The following is a 17,500-nucleotide window of genomic DNA, read 5'->3' on the forward strand; positions in this document are numbered from 1 at the left end:
CCGTCCTCAGCGCCGCTGTCACCCAGACGGGAAGCTGCGCCCCGTCCGAGTCAGACTCGGTCGGTGCGGCCCGCTGTGGCCAGCTGGCAACTAGCTACGGAAGGGTACCGGCGCTCCCGACGAACCCGCCGGGGTGGCTGGTGACCAACGCTGCGTTCGGCGCTTATTGCTGTGACCGGGAGGGAAGCTGCGCCCCGTCCGAGTCAGACTCGGTCGTTGCGGCCCCCCCGAGCCCGCACGCCTCTCGCGGAAGGTCATACGCCACCGGCGGCACGAAAGACGCCTCCCGCAACGCGGTAGTCGGGAAAGGCTATTCGGATAGTCGAGCAGAGTTGCGACAACACATCCCGCGGTGCCGTCTGGTTAGGCAAGGGTTTGAGAAACAGCATTCGCGGTAGACCGGCGCGGCCGGCGGACACCCACGCGGCGTGCCGCAATCGGATCGCGCGCTCGGCCTCCGTTGATTTCCTCTAGGTGGGTGATTCGGGGCGTCTCGGTCTCGCTGCCGTTCGGTCGCGCCAAGGCCTGCGGGGGCGGCGCGTAGCGCACGCTCTCGCGGCGGCCGAGGCGCTAGAGTGCGACCCGCAAGTGGGGAGGAACCGTCCACCCAACGCCGGCGCGAGCCGGGGCCGGTGGGGGCCCTACCAAGGCGGGTCATGAGTGCCAGTCGGTCAGTTCGGGAGAAGGGGAGGGTACTCGGAGGCCCGCCGGGAGCAGACGGGGGTCCGGAAGCTGAGGGGGGTGAAGGACGGCGGCCGGGAGCAGACGGCCGTCCCCGGGAGGGGGTGTTCGTTCACGTGCGGACGCCGGGAGCAGGCGGCCGTCACGCGATTCTGCCAACCGTTCCTACCGGCCTGTGTTTAAGGAGGCGGCCGGTCCTCCGTCCTTGGATGGATAAGATTCGCAGATTTTCGCCCGGCCTGTGTTTAAGGAGGCGGCCGGTTCCCTCCTTCCTTCCTTTCTTGGATGTATAACATTCGCAGATTTTCGCCCGGCCGGTGGTTTAAGGAGGCGGCCGGTCCTCCCTCCTTGGATGTATAACATTCGCAGATTTTCGCCCGGCCTATGTTTAGTGAGGCGACCGGTCCTCCCTCCTTGGATGTATAACATTCGCATATTTTCGCCCGGCCGGTGGTTTAAGGAGGCGGCCGGTCCTCCCTCCTTGGATGTATAACATTCGCAGATTTTCGCCCGGCCTATGTTTAGTGAGGCGACCGGTCCTCCGTGGAGAGCGACCCGCAAGTGGGGAGGAACCGTCCACCCAACGCCGGCGCGAGCCGGGGCCGGTGGGGGCCCTACCAAGGCGGGTCTCATTGCCTGTCGGTCAGTTCGGGAGAAGGTGGGGGTACTCGGAGGCCCGCCGGGAGCAGACGGGGGTCCGGAAGGTGAGGGGGTGAAGGACGGCGGTCGGGAGCAGACGGCCGTCCCCGGGAGGGGGTGTTCGTTCACGTGCGGACGCCGGGAGCAGGCGGCCGTCACGCAATTCTGCCAACCGTTCCCACCGGCCTGTGTTTAAGGAGGCGGCCGGTCCTCCACGAGAAGAATTCTGCCAAACGTTCCACCGGCCTGTGTTTAAGGAGGCGGCCGGTCCTCCCCGTCGTTCCGCCGGCTTGTGTTTAAGGAGGCGGCCGGTCCTCCACGAGAAGAATTCTGCCAAACGTTCCACCGGCCTGTGTTTAAGGAGGCGGCCGGTCCTCCCCGTCGTTCCGCCGGCTTGTGTTTAAGGAGGCGGCCGGTCCTCCACTATTCCTTCCTTGGATGGAAAGCATGTAGCACTTTGAAAATTTTCGAGCACTGTGACACTTTGAAAATTTTCGAGAGTTTTTGTACTTAGAAAATTTTTCGCTCTTGCACTTCCAGAGTGCTTTGCGGTAGCTCCTAGGTTCGCTGTCCGAGCATGTGAACACTTTTTGGGGGGGAACACATCGCTAGAGACACCAGCCGCCTGGTTCTCGGGGCCAAAACTTGTGTTCCCCACACTCGTTCTGACTATATTTTGCGATTTGGGGGTAAAGGTAATGAGTACAGTGACTAGGGGGACCAACTCATCGTACTCTGGCGCACCAACAGACCAAAGCTGGTACTGCACTTACCCCTGGTACCCCAACGCCTGGTACCTGACGGGCGAGAGGCTGATTTTTCGCTATTTGCGGCCGACCGAGGGAACCAGACAAAGCGGACACTTTACGGCGCAAGAGCCGTTGGCACTTAGAAATTTTTCGACAAAGTTGGCGCGAGCTCCAGAAGGAGAGGCTGATTTTTCGCTATTTGTGGCCGACCGAGGGAACCAGGCAAAGCGGACACTTTACGGCGCAAGAGCCGTTGGCACTTAGAAATTTTTTGACAAAGTTGGCGCGAGCTCCAGAAGGAGAGGCTGATTTTTCGCTATTTGTGGCCGACCGAGGGAACCAGGCAAAGCGGACACTTTACGGCGCAAGAGCCGTTGGCACTTAGAAATTTTTTGACAAAGTTGGCGCGAGCTCCAGAAGGAGAGGCTGATTTTTCGCTATTTGTGGCCGACCGAGGGAACCAGGCAAAGCGGACACTTTACGGCGCAAGAGCCGTTGGCACTTAGAAAATATTCGCCAAAGTTGGCACGAGCTCCAGAAGGAGAGGCTGATTTTTCGCTATTTGTGGCCGACCGAGGGAACCAGACAAAGCGGACACATTACGGCGCAAGAGCCGTTGGCACTTAGAAAATATTCGCCAAAGTTGGCACGAGCTCCAGAAGGAGAGGCTGATTTTTCGCTATTTGTGGCCGACCGAGGGAACCAGACAAAGCGGACACATTACGGCGCAAGAGCCGTTGGCACTTAGAAAATATTCGCCAAAGTTGGCACGAGCTCCAGAAGGAGAGGCTGATTTTTCGCTATTTGTGGCCGACCGAGGGAACCAGACAAAGCGGACACTTTACGGCGCAAGAGCCGTTGGCACTTGCGCGAGCTCCAGAAGGAGAGGCTGATTTTTCGCTATTTGTGGCCGACCGAGGGAACCAGACAAAGCGGACACTTTACGGCGCAAGAGCCGTTGGCACTTAGAAAATATTCGCCAAAGTTGGCACGAGCTCCAGAAGGAGAGGCTGATTTTTCGCCGTTTGTGGCCGACCGAGGGAACCAGACAAAGCGGACACTTTACGGCGCAAGAGCCGTTGGCACTTAGGCGAGCTCCAGAAGGAGAGGCTGGTTTTTCGCTATTTGTGGCCGACCGAGGGAACCAGGCAAAGCGGACACATTACGGCGCAAGAGCCGTTGGCACTTAGGCGAGCTCCAGAAGGAGAGGCTGATTTTTCGCCGTTTGTGGCCGACCGAGGGAACCAGGCAAAGCGGACACATTACGGCGCAAGAGCCGTTGGCACTTAGGCGAGCTCCAGAAGGAGAGGCTGGTTTTTCGCTATTTGTGGCCGACCGAGGGAACCAGGCAAAGCGGACACATTACGGCGCAAGAGCCGTTGGCACTTAGGCGAGCTCCAGAAGGAGAGGCTGATTTTTCGCCGTTTGTGGCCGACCGAGGGAACCAGGCAAAGCGGACACATTACGGCGCAAGAGCCGTTGGCACTTAGGCGAGCTCCAGAAGGAGAGGCTGGTTTTTCGCTATTTGTGGCCGACCGAGGGAACCAGGCAAAGCGGACACATTACGGCGCAAGAGCCGTTGGCACTTAGGCGAGCTCCAGAAGGAGAGGCTGATTTTTCGCCGTTTGTGGCCGACCGAGGGAACCAGGCAAAGCGGACACATTACGGCGCAAGAGCCGTTGGCACTTAGGCGAGCTCCAGAAGGAGAGGCTGGTTTTTCGCTATTTGTGGCCGACCGAGGGAACCAGGCAAAGCGGACACATTACGGCGCAAGAGCCGTTGGCACTTAGGCGAGCTCCAGAAGGAGAGGCTGATTTTTCGCCGTTTGTGGCCGACCGAGGGAACCAGGCAAAGCGGACACATTACGGCGCAAGAGCCGTTGGCACTTAGGCGAGCTCCAGAAGGAGAGGCTGGTTTTTCGCTATTTGTGGCCGACCGAGGGAACCAGGCAAAGCGGACACATTACGGCGCAAGAGCCGTTGGCACTTAGGCGAGCTCCAGAAGGAGAGGCTGATTTTTCGCCGTTTGTGGCCGACCGAGGGAACCAGGCAAAGCGGACACATTACGGCGCAAGAGCCGTTGGCACTTAGGCGAGCTCCAGAAGGAGAGGCTGGTTTTTCGCTATTTGTGGCCGACCGAGGGAACCAGGCAAAGCGGACACATTACGGCGCAAGAGCCGTTGGCACTTAGGCGAGCTCCAGAAGGAGAGGCTGATTTTTCGCCGTTTGTGGCCGACCGAGGGAACCAGGCAAAGCGGACACATTACGGCGCAAGAGCCGTTGGCACTTAGGCGAGCTCCAGAAGGAGAGGCTGGTTTTTCGCTATTTGTGGCCGACCGAGGGAACCAGGCAAAGCGGACACATTACGGCGCAAGAGCCGTTGGCACTTAGGCGAGCTCCAGAAGGAGAGGCTGGTTTTTCGCTATTTGTGGCCGACCGAGGGAACCAGGCAAAGCGGACACATTACGGCGCAAGAGCCGTTGGCACTTAGAAAATATTCGCCAAAGTTGGCACGAGCTCCAGAAGGAGAGGCTGATTTTTCGCTATTTGTGGCCGACCGAGGGAACCAGGCAAAGCGGACACATTACGGCGCAAGAGCCGTTGGCACTTAGGCGAGCTCCAGAAGGAGAGGCTGGTTTTTCGCCGTTTGTGGCCGACCGAGGGAACCAGGCAAAGCGGACACATTACGGCGCAAGAGCCGTTGGCACTTAGGCGAGCTCCAGAAGGAGAGGCTGGTTTTTTGCTATTTGTGGCCGACCGAGGGAACCAGGCAAAGCGGACACATTACGGCGCAAGAGCCGTTGGCACTTAGAAAATATTCGCCAAAGTTGGCACGAGCTCCAGAAGGAGAGGCTGATTTTTCGCTATTTGTGGCCGACCGAGGGAACCAGGCAAAGCGGACACTTTACGGCGCAAGAGCCGTTGGCACTTAGAAAATATTCGCCAAAGTTGGCACGAGCTCCAGAAGGAGAGGCTGATTTTTCGCCGTTTGTGGCCGACCGAGGGAACCAGACAAAGCGGACACATTACGGCGCAAGAGCCGTTGGCACTTAGGCGAGCTCCAGAAGGAGAGGCTGATTTTTCGCTATTTGTGGCCGACCGAGGGAACCAGGCAAAGCGGACACATTACGGCGCAAGAGCCGTTGGCACTTAGGCGAGCTCCAGAAGGAGAGGCTGGTTTTTCGCTATTTGTGGCCGACCGAGGGAACCAGGCAAAGCGGACACATTACGGCGCAAGAGCCGTTGGCACTTAGAAAATATTCGCCAAAGTTGGCACGAGCTCCAGAAGGAGAGGCTGATTTTTCGCTATTTGTGGCCGACCGAGGGAACCAGGCAAAGCGGACACATTACGGCGCAAGAGCCGTTGGCACTTAGGCGAGCTCCAGAAGGAGAGGCTGATTTTTCGCCGTTTGTGGCCGACCGAGGGAACCAGGCAAAGCGGACACATTACGGCGCAAGAGCCGTTGGCACTTAGGCGAGCTCCAGAAGGAGAGGCTGGTTTTTCGCTATTTGTGGCCGACCGAGGGAACCAGGCAAAGCGGACACATTACGGCGCAAGAGCCGTTGGCACTTAGGCGAGCTCCAGAAGGAGAGGCTGATTTTTCGCCGTTTGTGGCCGACCGAGGGAACCAGGCAAAGCGGACACATTACGGCGCAAGAGCCGTTGGCACTTAGGCGAGCTCCAGAAGGAGAGGCTGGTTTTTCGCTATTTGTGGCCGACCGAGGGAACCAGGCAAAGCGGACACATTACGGCGCAAGAGCCGTTGGCACTTAGGCGAGCTCCAGAAGGAGAGGCTGATTTTTCGCCGTTTGTGGCCGACCGAGGGAACCAGGCAAAGCGGACACATTACGGCGCAAGAGCCGTTGGCACTTAGGCGAGCTCCAGAAGGAGAGGCTGGTTTTTCGCTATTTGTGGCCGACCGAGGGAACCAGGCAAAGCGGACACATTACGGCGCAAGAGCCGTTGGCACTTAGGCGAGCTCCAGAAGGAGAGGCTGATTTTTCGCCGTTTGTGGCCGACCGAGGGAACCAGGCAAAGCGGACACATTACGGCGCAAGAGCCGTTGGCACTTAGGCGAGCTCCAGAAGGAGAGGCTGGTTTTTCGCTATTTGTGGCCGACCGAGGGAACCAGGCAAAGCGGACACATTACGGCGCAAGAGCCGTTGGCACTTAGGCGAGCTCCAGAAGGAGAGGCTGATTTTTCGCCGTTTGTGGCCGACCGAGGGAACCAGGCAAAGCGGACACATTACGGCGCAAGAGCCGTTGGCACTTAGGCGAGCTCCAGAAGGAGAGGCTGGTTTTTCGCTATTTGTGGCCGACCGAGGGAACCAGGCAAAGCGGACACATTACGGCGCAAGAGCCGTTGGCACTTAGGCGAGCTCCAGAAGGAGAGGCTGATTTTTCGCCGTTTGTGGCCGACCGAGGGAACCAGGCAAAGCGGACACATTACGGCGCAAGAGCCGTTGGCACTTAGGCGAGCTCCAGAAGGAGAGGCTGGTTTTTCGCTATTTGTGGCCGACCGAGGGAACCAGGCAAAGCGGACACATTACGGCGCAAGAGCCGTTGGCACTTAGGCGAGCTCCAGAAGGAGAGGCTGATTTTTCGCCGTTTGTGGCCGACCGAGGGAACCAGGCAAAGCGGACACATTACGGCGCAAGAGCCGTTGGCACTTAGGCGAGCTCCAGAAGGAGAGGCTGGTTTTTCGCTATTTGTGGCCGACCGAGGGAACCAGGCAAAGCGGACACATTACGGCGCAAGAGCCGTTGGCACTTAGAAAATATTCGCCAAAGTTGGCACGAGCTCCAGAAGGAGAGGCTGATTTTTCGCTATTTGTGGCCGACCGAGGGAACCAGGCAAAGCGGACACTTTACGGCGCAAGAGCCGTTGGCACTTAGAAAATATTCGCCAAAGTTGGCACGAGCTCCAGAAGGAGAGGCTGATTTTTCGCCGTTTGTGGCCGACCGAGGGAACCAGACAAAGCGGACACATTACGGCGCAAGAGCCGTTGGCACTTAGGCGAGCTCCAGAAGGAGAGGCTGATTTTTCGCTATTTGTGGCCGACCGAGGGAACCAGGCAAAGCGGACACTTTACGGCGCAAGAGCCGTTGGCACTTAGAAAATATTCTGAAATTCTCACCGACCTCCGTGGTGGAGAGGCCGAATTTTCGACATTCGTGGCCGACCGGGGAACCGTCGCCACTCGGACAACTTGTGCGGCAGCCCTCGGTGATTTTAGGACCGCTTTTTCACCCTCGCTGTCCGACCGGAGAACCGTCGTAGCTCGGACAGTTCGTGTGCCAGCATCCGCTGGCACTTAGAAAATTTTAAAAAAGAAAAAAATAGTCTTCTGCATATACGTTCTGACTATATTTTGCGATTAGGGGGTAAAGGTAATGAGTACAGTGACTAGGGGGACCAACTCATCGTACTCTGGCGCACCAACACGCCAAGGTTGGTACTGCACTTAGGCTGATTTTTGCGCTATTCGCGGCCGACCGGGGAACCAGCGCGGAGCGGACACATTACGGCGAATGAGCCGTTGGCACTTAGAAAATTTTTGAGCTTTTTTCGAACTTCCGTGAGGCTGATTTTGCGCTATTCGCGGCCGACCGGGGAACCAGCGCGGAGCGGACACATTACGGCGAATGAGCCGTTGGCACTTAGAAAATTTTTGAGCTTTTTTCGAACTTCCGTGAGGCTGATTTTGCGCTATTCGCGGCCGACCGGGGAACCAGCGCGGAGCGGACACATTACGGCGAATGAGCCGTTGGCACTTAGAAAATTTTTGAGCTTTTTTCGAACTTCCGTGAGGCTGATTTTGCGCTATTCGCGGCCGACCGGGGAACCAGCGCGGAGCGGACACATTACGGCGAATGAGCCGTTGGCACTTAGAAAATTTTTGAGCTTTTTTCGGACTTCCGTGTGGAGCTTTGGGGCCGTTCCGCCTAACTTTTTATGCCCGATTAGGCTTCCAGGGAGGCGGCTAAGCATTATTGACCAATCATGGAGCTTTTTTGGGACTTCCGTGTGGAGCTTTGGGGCCGTTCCGCCTAACTTTTTATGCCCGATTAGGCTTCCAGGGAGGCGGCTAAGCATTATTGACCAATCATGGAGCTTTTTTGGGACTTCCGTGTGGAGCTTTGGAGCCGTTCCGCCTAACTTTTTATGCCCGATTAGGCTTCCAGGGAGGCGGCTAAGCATTATTGACCAATCATGGAGCTTTTTTGGGACTTCCGTGTGGAGCTTTGGGGCCGTTCCGCCTAGCTTTTTATGCCCGATTAGGCTTCCAGGGAGGCGGCTAAGCATTATTGACCAATCATGGAGCTTTTTTGGGACTTCCGTGTGGAGCTTTGGGGCCGTTCCGCCTAACTTTTTATGCCCGATTAGGCTTCCAGGGAGGCGGCTAAGCATTATTGACCAATCATGGAGCTTTTTTGGGACTTCCGTGTGGAGCTTTGGGGCCGTTCCGCCTAGCTTTTTATGCCCGATTAGGCTTCCAGGGAGGCGGCTAAGCATTATTGACCAATCATGGAGCTTTTTTGGGACTTCCGTGTGGAGCTTTGGGGCCGTTCCGCCTAGCTTTTTATGCCCGATTAGGCTTCCAGGGAGGCGGCTAAGCATTATTGACCAATCATGGAGCTTTTTTGGGACTTCCGTGTGGAGCTTTGGGGCCGTTCCGCCTAGCTTTTTATGCCCGATTAGGCTTCCAGGGAGGCGGCTAAGCATTATTGACCAATCATGGAGCTTTTTTGGGACTTCCGTGTGGAGCTTTGGGGCCGTTCCGCCTAGCTTTTTATGCCCGATTAGGCTTCCAGGGAGGCGGCTAAGCATTATTGACCAATCATGGAGCTTTTTTGGGACTTCCGTGTGGAGCTTTGGGGCCGTTCCGCCTAGCTTTTTATGCCCGATTAGGCTTCCAGGGAGGCGGCTAAGCATTATTGACCAATCATGGAGCTTTTTTGGGACTTCCGTGTGGAGCTTTGGGGCCGTTCCGCCTAGCTTTTTATGCCCGATTAGGCTTCCAGGGAGGCGGCTAAGCATTATTGACCAATCATGGAGCTTTTTTGGGACTTCCAGCCGGTGCTTTGGGGGCCTTCCCCCTCACTTTCTACGCCCGATTGGGCTTCCAGGGACGCGGCTAAGCATTTTTAACAGAAATGGAGCTTTTTGCGGAGCTCCAGCCGGTGCCACCGGCAGGCCGTGCACGCGGACGAGATGACCGAAAGAAGCTCCAGGAGAGCGGATGGACGCTTTTTAAGCACCGAGGCGGAGATCGCGGAGCTTTAATAGACTTCCAGCGGGCCCAAAGCGGCCAGGCAGACGGCGCAGCGCGACCTGGTACCTCGCACGGGACGCATCGCCCCCCCCGCGCACAGTTCCAGGGGGCCGGGATGACGTTTCAAAGCTGCCGCTGCAGCTGCGGCGGGGAGTGGCCTCCCTCCGGTGGACACGACGAGTAAATGACACCGGCCGCTGACGCAAACCCACGCCGGACAGGAGAGCTCAAAAGCCGGGTAACATTTCAAGGAAGACCCCCCCTGCGCAGACCTCCACTAGGCCGGGATGACTGTTCAGCTGTGGCGGGGAGTGGCCTCCCTCCGGTCGGCACGACGAGTAAATGACACCGGCCGCTGACGCAAACCCACGCCGGACAGGAGAGCTCAAAAGCCGGGTAACATTTCAAGGAAGACCCCCCCTGCGCAGACCTCCACTAGGCCGGGATGACTGTTCAGCTGTGGCGGGGAGTGGCCTCCCTCCGGTCGGCACGACGAGTAAATGACACCGGCCGCTGACGCAAACCCACGCCGGACAGGAGAGCTCAAAAGCCGGGTAACATTTCAAGGAAGACCCCCCCTGCGCAGACCTCCACTAGGCCGGGATGACTGTTCAGCTGTGGCGGGGAGTGGCCTCCCTCCGGTCGGCACGACGAGTAAATGACACCGGCCGCTGACGCAAACCCACGCCGGACAGGAGAGCTCAAAAGCCGGGTAACATTTCAAGGAAGACCCCCCCTGCGCAGACCTCCACTAGGCCGGGATGACTGTTCAGCTGTGGCGGGGAGTGGCCTCCCTCCGGTCGGCACGACGAGTAAATGACACCGGCCGCTGACGCAAACCCACGCCGGACAGGAGAGCTCAAAAGCCGGGTAACATTTCAAGGAAGACCCCCCCTGCGCAGACCTCCACTAGGCCGGGATGACTGTTCAGCTGTGGCGGGGAGTGGCCTCCCTCCGGTCGGCACGACGAGTAAATGACACCGGCCGCTGACGCAAACCCACGCCGGACAGGAGAGCTCAAAAGCCGGGTAACATTTCAAGGAAGACCCCCCCTGCGCAGACCTCCACTAGGCCGGGATGACTGTTCAGCTGTGGCGGGGAGTGGCCTCCCTCCGGTCGGCACGACGAGTAAATGACACCGGCCGCTGACGCAAACCCACGCCGGACAGGAGAGCTCAAAAGCCGGGTAACATTTCAAGGAAGACCCCCCCTGCGCAGACCTCCACTAGGCCGGGATGACTGTTCAGCTGTGGCGGGGAGTGGCCTCCCTCCGGTCGGCACGACGAGTAAATGACACCGGCCGCTGACGCAAACCCACGCCGGACAGGAGAGCTCAAAAGCCGGGTAACATTTCAAGGAAGACCCCCCCTGCGCAGACCTCCACTAGGCCGGGATGACTGTTCAGCTGTGGCGGGGAGTGGCCTCCCTCCGGTCGGCACGACGAGTAAATGACACCGGCCGCTGACGCAAACCCACGCCGGACAGGAGAGCTCAAAAGCCGGGTAACATTTCAAGGAAGACCCCCCCTGCGCAGACCTCCACTAGGCCGGGATGACTGTTCAGCTGTGGCGGGGAGTGGCCTCCCTCCGGTCGGCACGACGAGTAAATGACACCGGCCGCTGACGCAAACCCACGCCGGACAGGAGAGCTCAAAAGCCGGGTAACATTTCAAGGAAGACCCCCCCTGCGCAGACCTCCACTAGGCCGGGATGACTGTTCAGCTGCGGCGGGGAGTGGCCTCCCTCCGGTCGGCACGACGAGTAAATGACACCGGCCGCTGACGCAAACCCACGCCGGACAGGAGAGCTCAAAAGCCGGGTAACATTTCAAGGAAGACCCCCCCTGCGCAGACCTCCACTAGGCCGGGATGACTGTTCAGCTGTGGCGGGGAGTGGCCTCCCTCCGGTCGGCACGACGAGTAAATGACACCGGCCGCTGACGCAAACCCACGCCGGACAGGAGAGCTCAAAAGCCGGGTAACATTTCAAGGAAGACCCCCCCTGCGCAGACCTCCACTAGGCCGGGATGACTGTTCAGCTGTGGCGGGGAGTGGCCTCCCTCCGGTCGGCACGACGAGTAAATGACACCGGCCGCTGACGCAAACCCACGCCGGACAGGAGAGCTCAAAAGCCGGGTAACATTTCAAGGAAGACCCCCCCTGCGCAGACCTCCACTAGGCCGGGATGACTGTTCAGCTGCGGCGGGGAGTGGCCTCCCTCCGGTCGGCACGACGAGTAAATGACACCGGCCGCTGACGCAAACCCACGCCGGACAGGAGAGCTCAAAAGCCGGGTAACATTTCAAGGAAGACCCCCCCTGCGCAGACCTCCACTAGGCCGGGATGACTGTTCAGCTGTGGCGGGGAGTGGCCTCCCTCCGGTCGGCACGACGAGTAAATGACACCGGCCGCTGACGCAAACCCACGCCGGACAGGAGAGCTCAAAAGCCGGGTAACATTTCAAGGAAGACCCCCCCTGCGCAGACCTCCACTAGGCCGGGATGACTGTTCAGCTGTGGCGGGGAGTGGCCTCCCTCCGGTCGGCACGACGAGTAAATGACACCGGCCGCTGACGCAAACCCACGCCGGACAGGAGAGCTCAAAAGCCGGGTAACATTTCAAGGAAGACCCCCCCTGCGCAGACCTCCACTAGGCCGGGATGACTGTTCAGCTGTGGCGGGGAGTGGCCTCCCTCCGGTCGGCACGACGAGTAAATGACACCGGCCGCTGACGCAAACCCACGCCGGACAGGAGAGCTCAAAAGCCGGGTAACATTTCAAGGAAGACCCCCCCTGCGCAGACCTCCACTAGGCCGGGATGACTGTTCAGCTGTGGCGGGGAGTGGCCTCCCTCCGGTCGGCACGACGAGTAAATGACACCGGCCGCTGACGCAAACCCACGCCGGACAGGAGAGCTCAAAAGCCGGGTAACATTTCAAGGAAGACCCCCCCTGCGCAGACCTCCACTAGGCCGGGATGACTGTTCAGCTGCGGCGGGGAGTGGCCTCCCTCCGGTCGGCACGACGAGTAAATGACACCGGCCGCTGACGCAAACCCACGCCGGACAGGAGAGCTCAAAAGCCGGGTAACATTTCAAGGAAGACCCCCCCTGCGCAGACCTCCACTAGGCCGGGATGACTGTTCAGCTGTGGCGGGGAGTGGCCTCCCTCCGGTCGGCACGACGAGTAAATGACACCGGCCGCTGACGCAAACCCACGCCGGACAGGAGAGCTCAAAAGCCGGGTAACATTTCAAGGAAGACCCCCCCTGCGCAGACCTCCACTAGGCCGGGATGACTGTTCAGCTGTGGCGGGGAGTGGCCTCCCTCCGGTCGGCACGACGAGTAAATGACACCGGCCGCTGACGCAAACCCACGCCGGACAGGAGAGCTCAAAAGCCGGGTAACATTTCAAGGAAGACCCCCCCTGCGCAGACCTCCACTAGGCCGGGATGACTGTTCAGCTGCGGCGGGGAGTGGCCTCCCTCCGGTCGGCACGACGAGTAAAGCTATTTAGGAAAATCTGAGATAAATATCACTTGCATAATAATTTGGAACACGGTCCCGTGTTCCAAATTATTATGCAAAATGTATTTAGACACCAGCAATCGCACTTAGATTTGTTTCTTTTTTCTTTCTTTTAGCTTCCATAATGTTACCGGGCGCTGACGCAAACCCACGCCCGGCAGGAGAGCTCAAAAGCCGGGTAACATTTCAAGGAAGACCCCCCCTGCGCAGACCTCCACTAGGCCGGGATGACTGTTCAGCTGCGGCGGGGAGTGGCCTCCCTCCGGTCGGCACGACGAGTAAAGCTATTTAGGAAAATCTGAGATAAATATCACTTGCATAATAATTTGGAACACGGTCCCGTGTTCCAAATTATTATGCAAAATGTATTTAGACACCAGCAATCGCACTTAGATTTGTTTCTTTTTTCTTTCTTTTAGCTTCCATAATGTTACCGGGCGCTGACGCAAACCCACGCCCGGCAGGAGAGCTCAAAAGCCGGGTAACATTTCAAGGAAGACCCCCCCTGCGCAGACCTCCACTAGGCCGGGATGACTGTTCAGCTGCGGCGGGGAGTGGCCTCCCTCCGGTCGGCACGACGAGTAAATGACACCGGCCGCTGACGCAAACCCACGCCGGACAGGAGAGCTCAAAAGCCGGGTAACATTTCAAGGAAGACCCCCCCTGCGCAGACCTCCACTAGGCCGGGATGACTTTTCAAAGCTGCCTCTGCAGCTGCGGCGGGGAGTTGCCTCCCTCCGGTGGACACGACGAGTAAATACACCAGCACTTGCTCTTAGATTTGTTTCTTTTTTCTTTCTTTTAGCTTCCATAATGTTACCGGGCGCTGACGCAAACCCACGCCCGGCAGGAGAGCTCAAAAGCCGGGTAACATTTCAAGGAAGACCCCCCCTGCGCAGACCTCCACTAGGCCGGGATGACTGTTCAGCTGCGGCGGGGAGTGGCCTCCCTCCGGTCGGCACGACGAGTAAAGCTATTTAGGAAAATCTGAGATAAATATCACTTGCATAATAATTTGGAACACGGTCCCGTGTTCCAAATTATTATGCAAAATGTATTTAGACACCAGCAATCGCACTTAGATTTGTTTCTTTTTTCTTTCTTTTAGCTTCCATAATGTTACCGGGCGCTGACGCAAACCCACGCCCGGCAGGAGAGCTCAAAAGCCGGGTAACATTTCAAGGAAGACCCCCCCTGCGCAGACCTCCACTAGGCCGGGATGACTGTTCAGCTGCGGCGGGGAGTGGCCTCCCTCCGGTCGGCACGACGAGTAAATGACACCGGCCGCTGACGCAAACCCACGCCGGACAGGAGAGCTCAAAAGCCGGGTAACATTTCAAGGAAGACCCCCCCTGCGCAGACCTCCACTAGGCCGGGATGACTTTTCAAAGCTGCCTCTGCAGCTGCGGCGGGGAGTTGCCTCCCTCCGGTGGACACGACGAGTAAATACACCAGCACTTGCTCTTAGATTTGTTTCTTTTTTCTTTCTTTTAGCTTCCATAATGTTACCGGGCGCTGACGCAAACCCACGCCCGGCAGGAGAGCTCAAAAGCCGGGTAACATTTCAAGGAAGACCCCCCCTGCGCAGACCTCCACTAGGCCGGGATGACTGTTCAGCTGCGGCGGGGAGTGGCCTCCCTCCGGTCGGCACGACGAGTAAAGCTATTTAGGAAAATCTGAGATAAATATCACTTGCATAATAATTTGGAACACGGTCCCGTGTTCCAAATTATTATGCAAAATGTATTTAGACACCAGCAATCGCACTTAGATTTGTTTCTTTTTTCTTTCTTTTAGCTTCCATAATGTTACCGGGCGCTGACGCAAACCCACGCCCGGCAGGAGAGCTCAAAAGCCGGGTAACATTTCAAGGAAGCTATTTAGGAAAATCTGAGATAAATATCCTTTGCATAATAATTTGGAACACGGTCCCGTGTTCCAAATTATTATGCAAAATGTATTTAAGTGTCATAAAGATTACATTTTTTGTTTTTCAAGTACTGAAATCACCCTCAGTCATGGTACAGTCCATGGTAGTCTGCCAGGTGAGCGCAATTGTAGTAATTAACAAGTCTATTTAAGTTCCGCGTTTTTAAGCGTTCGGCCATTTCGTTCAACCATGGGGAGGAAAAAGGATCTCTCTGCTGTCGAGAAGCGTGAAATCGTTCGATGCCTTGGACAAGGTATGCAGACATTCGATATTGCACGAAAGCTTAAGCGCGACCATCGAACTTTGAAGAAATTCGTCGCTGATTCGGAGCAAACGCGCGTTCGTGCAGACAAAGGCACGACAAGGAAGGTTTCTGCAAGACAAACAAATCGAATCAAGAGGGCGGCTGCAAGCATGCCACTAAAGACGAGCAAACAAATATTCGACGCTGCTGGTGCCAGTGAAGTCCCACGAACGACGAGGTGCAGGATCCTCCAGAGGCTTGCAGTTGTGCGGAAACCCTCCATTCGGCCACCCCTGAACAACGCGAACAAGCAGAAACGGCTGCAGTGGGCCCAGACTTACATGAAGACAAATTTTCAGACAGTCCTGTTCACCGACGAGTGCCGTGCCACCTTGGATGGGCCAGGTAGGGTTTTTTAAGTTTTTCCTTGCACTTTTGAGAGCTCAGGGGATGCTTTGAGAATAATTGTCAATTTCTGTCTATGTGAAGCCCTTTGAGACTGCTTGTGATTTAGGGCTATACAAATAAACTTGATTTGACTTGACTTTACAGATGGATGGAGTCGTGGATGGTTGGTGGACGGCCACGATAGCCCAACAAGGCTGCGGCGTCAGCAGGGAGGTGGCGGAGTGATGTTTTGGGCCGGAATCATGGGGAGAGAGCTGCTTGGCCCCTTTAGGGTCCCTGAAGGCGTCAAAATTACGTCTGTTAACTACGTGGAATTTCTGACTCAACACTTCTGTCCATGGTACAACAGGAAGAACCGTGCTTTCCGTCAAAAGATCATCTTCATGCATGACAATGCACCGTCTCATGCTGCAAGAAATACGTCAACGTCTTTGGCATCTATGGGAATAAAGGGAGAGAAACTGATGGTGTGGCCCCCATGCTCCCCTGACCTCAATCCTATTGAAAACTTGTGGAGCATCGTCAAGCAGAAAATCTACGAAGGTGGGAGGCAGTTCAATTCCAAAGAGCAGCTCTGGCAGGCTATTCTTAGATCCTGCCAAGAAATTCAACCAGAAACTGTACAAAAACTCACAAGTTCAGTGGATGGAAGAATCGTGAAGCTGCTGTTGAACAAAGGGTCCTATGTTAAAATGTAACTTTGTTTTTTATTGAAATAAAGGGTCCTATGTTAAAATGTAACTTGTTTGTCTTTTCTTTGAAATAGCTTTTGATTTCAGTAAATATGACCTCCTAATGCTGTAAATTCTTAAGATGGGCATTTCAGTTCATAAAAACCTATAAAATGTTATAAAACTCTGTTGTGCGTAATAATGTGGAACAGTGCATTTTAAGTTTTTTATTTTTTAAAAATTCTGTGATCATTCGGAGGTTTGTTCAATAAAATTAGAATTCATCAAAATAATGGTTGATGACTTGAAAATTATGCTGACTCATTTTGCATCGACTATTTAGGAAAATCTGAGATAAATGTCACTTGCATAATAATTTGGAACACGGTGTAAGTGCGATTGCTGGTGTATTTACTCGTCGTGTCCACCGGAGGACGGCAAATCCCCGCCGCAGCTGCAGCGGCAGCGCTTAAATGTCTTCCCGGCCGCCTGGAACTCTGCACGGGGCGTGTTTCGTCCCGCGCAGCGGTACCAGATCGCGCTGCGCCGTCAGCCGAGCCGCGCGCGGTCCGCTGGAAGTCTACACTGTGTTCCAAATTATTATGCAAATTGTATTTATGTGTCATAAAGATTACATTTTTTGTTTTTCAATTAAACTCATGGATGGTATTACGTGTCAGGGCTCTTTGGATCACTGAGATCAATCTCAGACACCGGGGATCATTACCGGCCAGTTGAGCCCAAATTAAGGAAAAACTACTTAAGAATGGTGTTCCACATTATTAAGCAGATAATTTGAAGTTCGCTTTGAGCAGTGGCGGACGCCAACCCACGACCGGTGGGAGAGCTCGGAGGGCGGATGGGCTTTCAAGGAAGCCCCCCAGGCCGGTCCCACTCGCACTTAGAATTTTTTTTTTTTTTTGGCTTCCATAATGTACCGGGCGCGGACGCGAAACCCACGCCGGGCATGGCAGCTCGAAAGGCGGCTAAGCATTCAAGGAAGCACCGTCTGGAGCTTCAGAGCCGTTCCGCCTGACTTTTAACGTAGAGTACCGGGCGCAAACCACTAACTCAAGCCCGGCATGGCAGCTCGAAAGGCGGCTAAGCATTCAAGGAAGCACCGTCTGGAGCTTCAGAGCCGTTCCGCCTGACTTTTAACGTAGAGTACCGGGCGCAAACCACTAACTCAAGCCCGGCATGGCAGCTCGAAAGGCGGCTAAGCATTCAAGGAAGCACCGTCTGGAGCTTCAGAGCCGTTCCGCCTGACTTTTAACGTAGAGTACCGGGCGCAAACCACTAACTCAAGCCCGGCATGGCAGCTCGAAAGGCGGCTAAGCATTCAAGGAAGCACCGTCTGGAGCTTCAGAGCCGTTCCGCCT

The sequence above is a fragment of the Syngnathus typhle genome, unplaced genomic scaffold, assembly GCF_033458585.1.
Source record: "Syngnathus typhle isolate RoL2023-S1 ecotype Sweden unplaced genomic scaffold, RoL_Styp_1.0 HiC_scaffold_345, whole genome shotgun sequence".
Lineage (NCBI taxonomy): Eukaryota > Metazoa > Chordata > Actinopteri > Syngnathiformes > Syngnathidae > Syngnathus > Syngnathus typhle.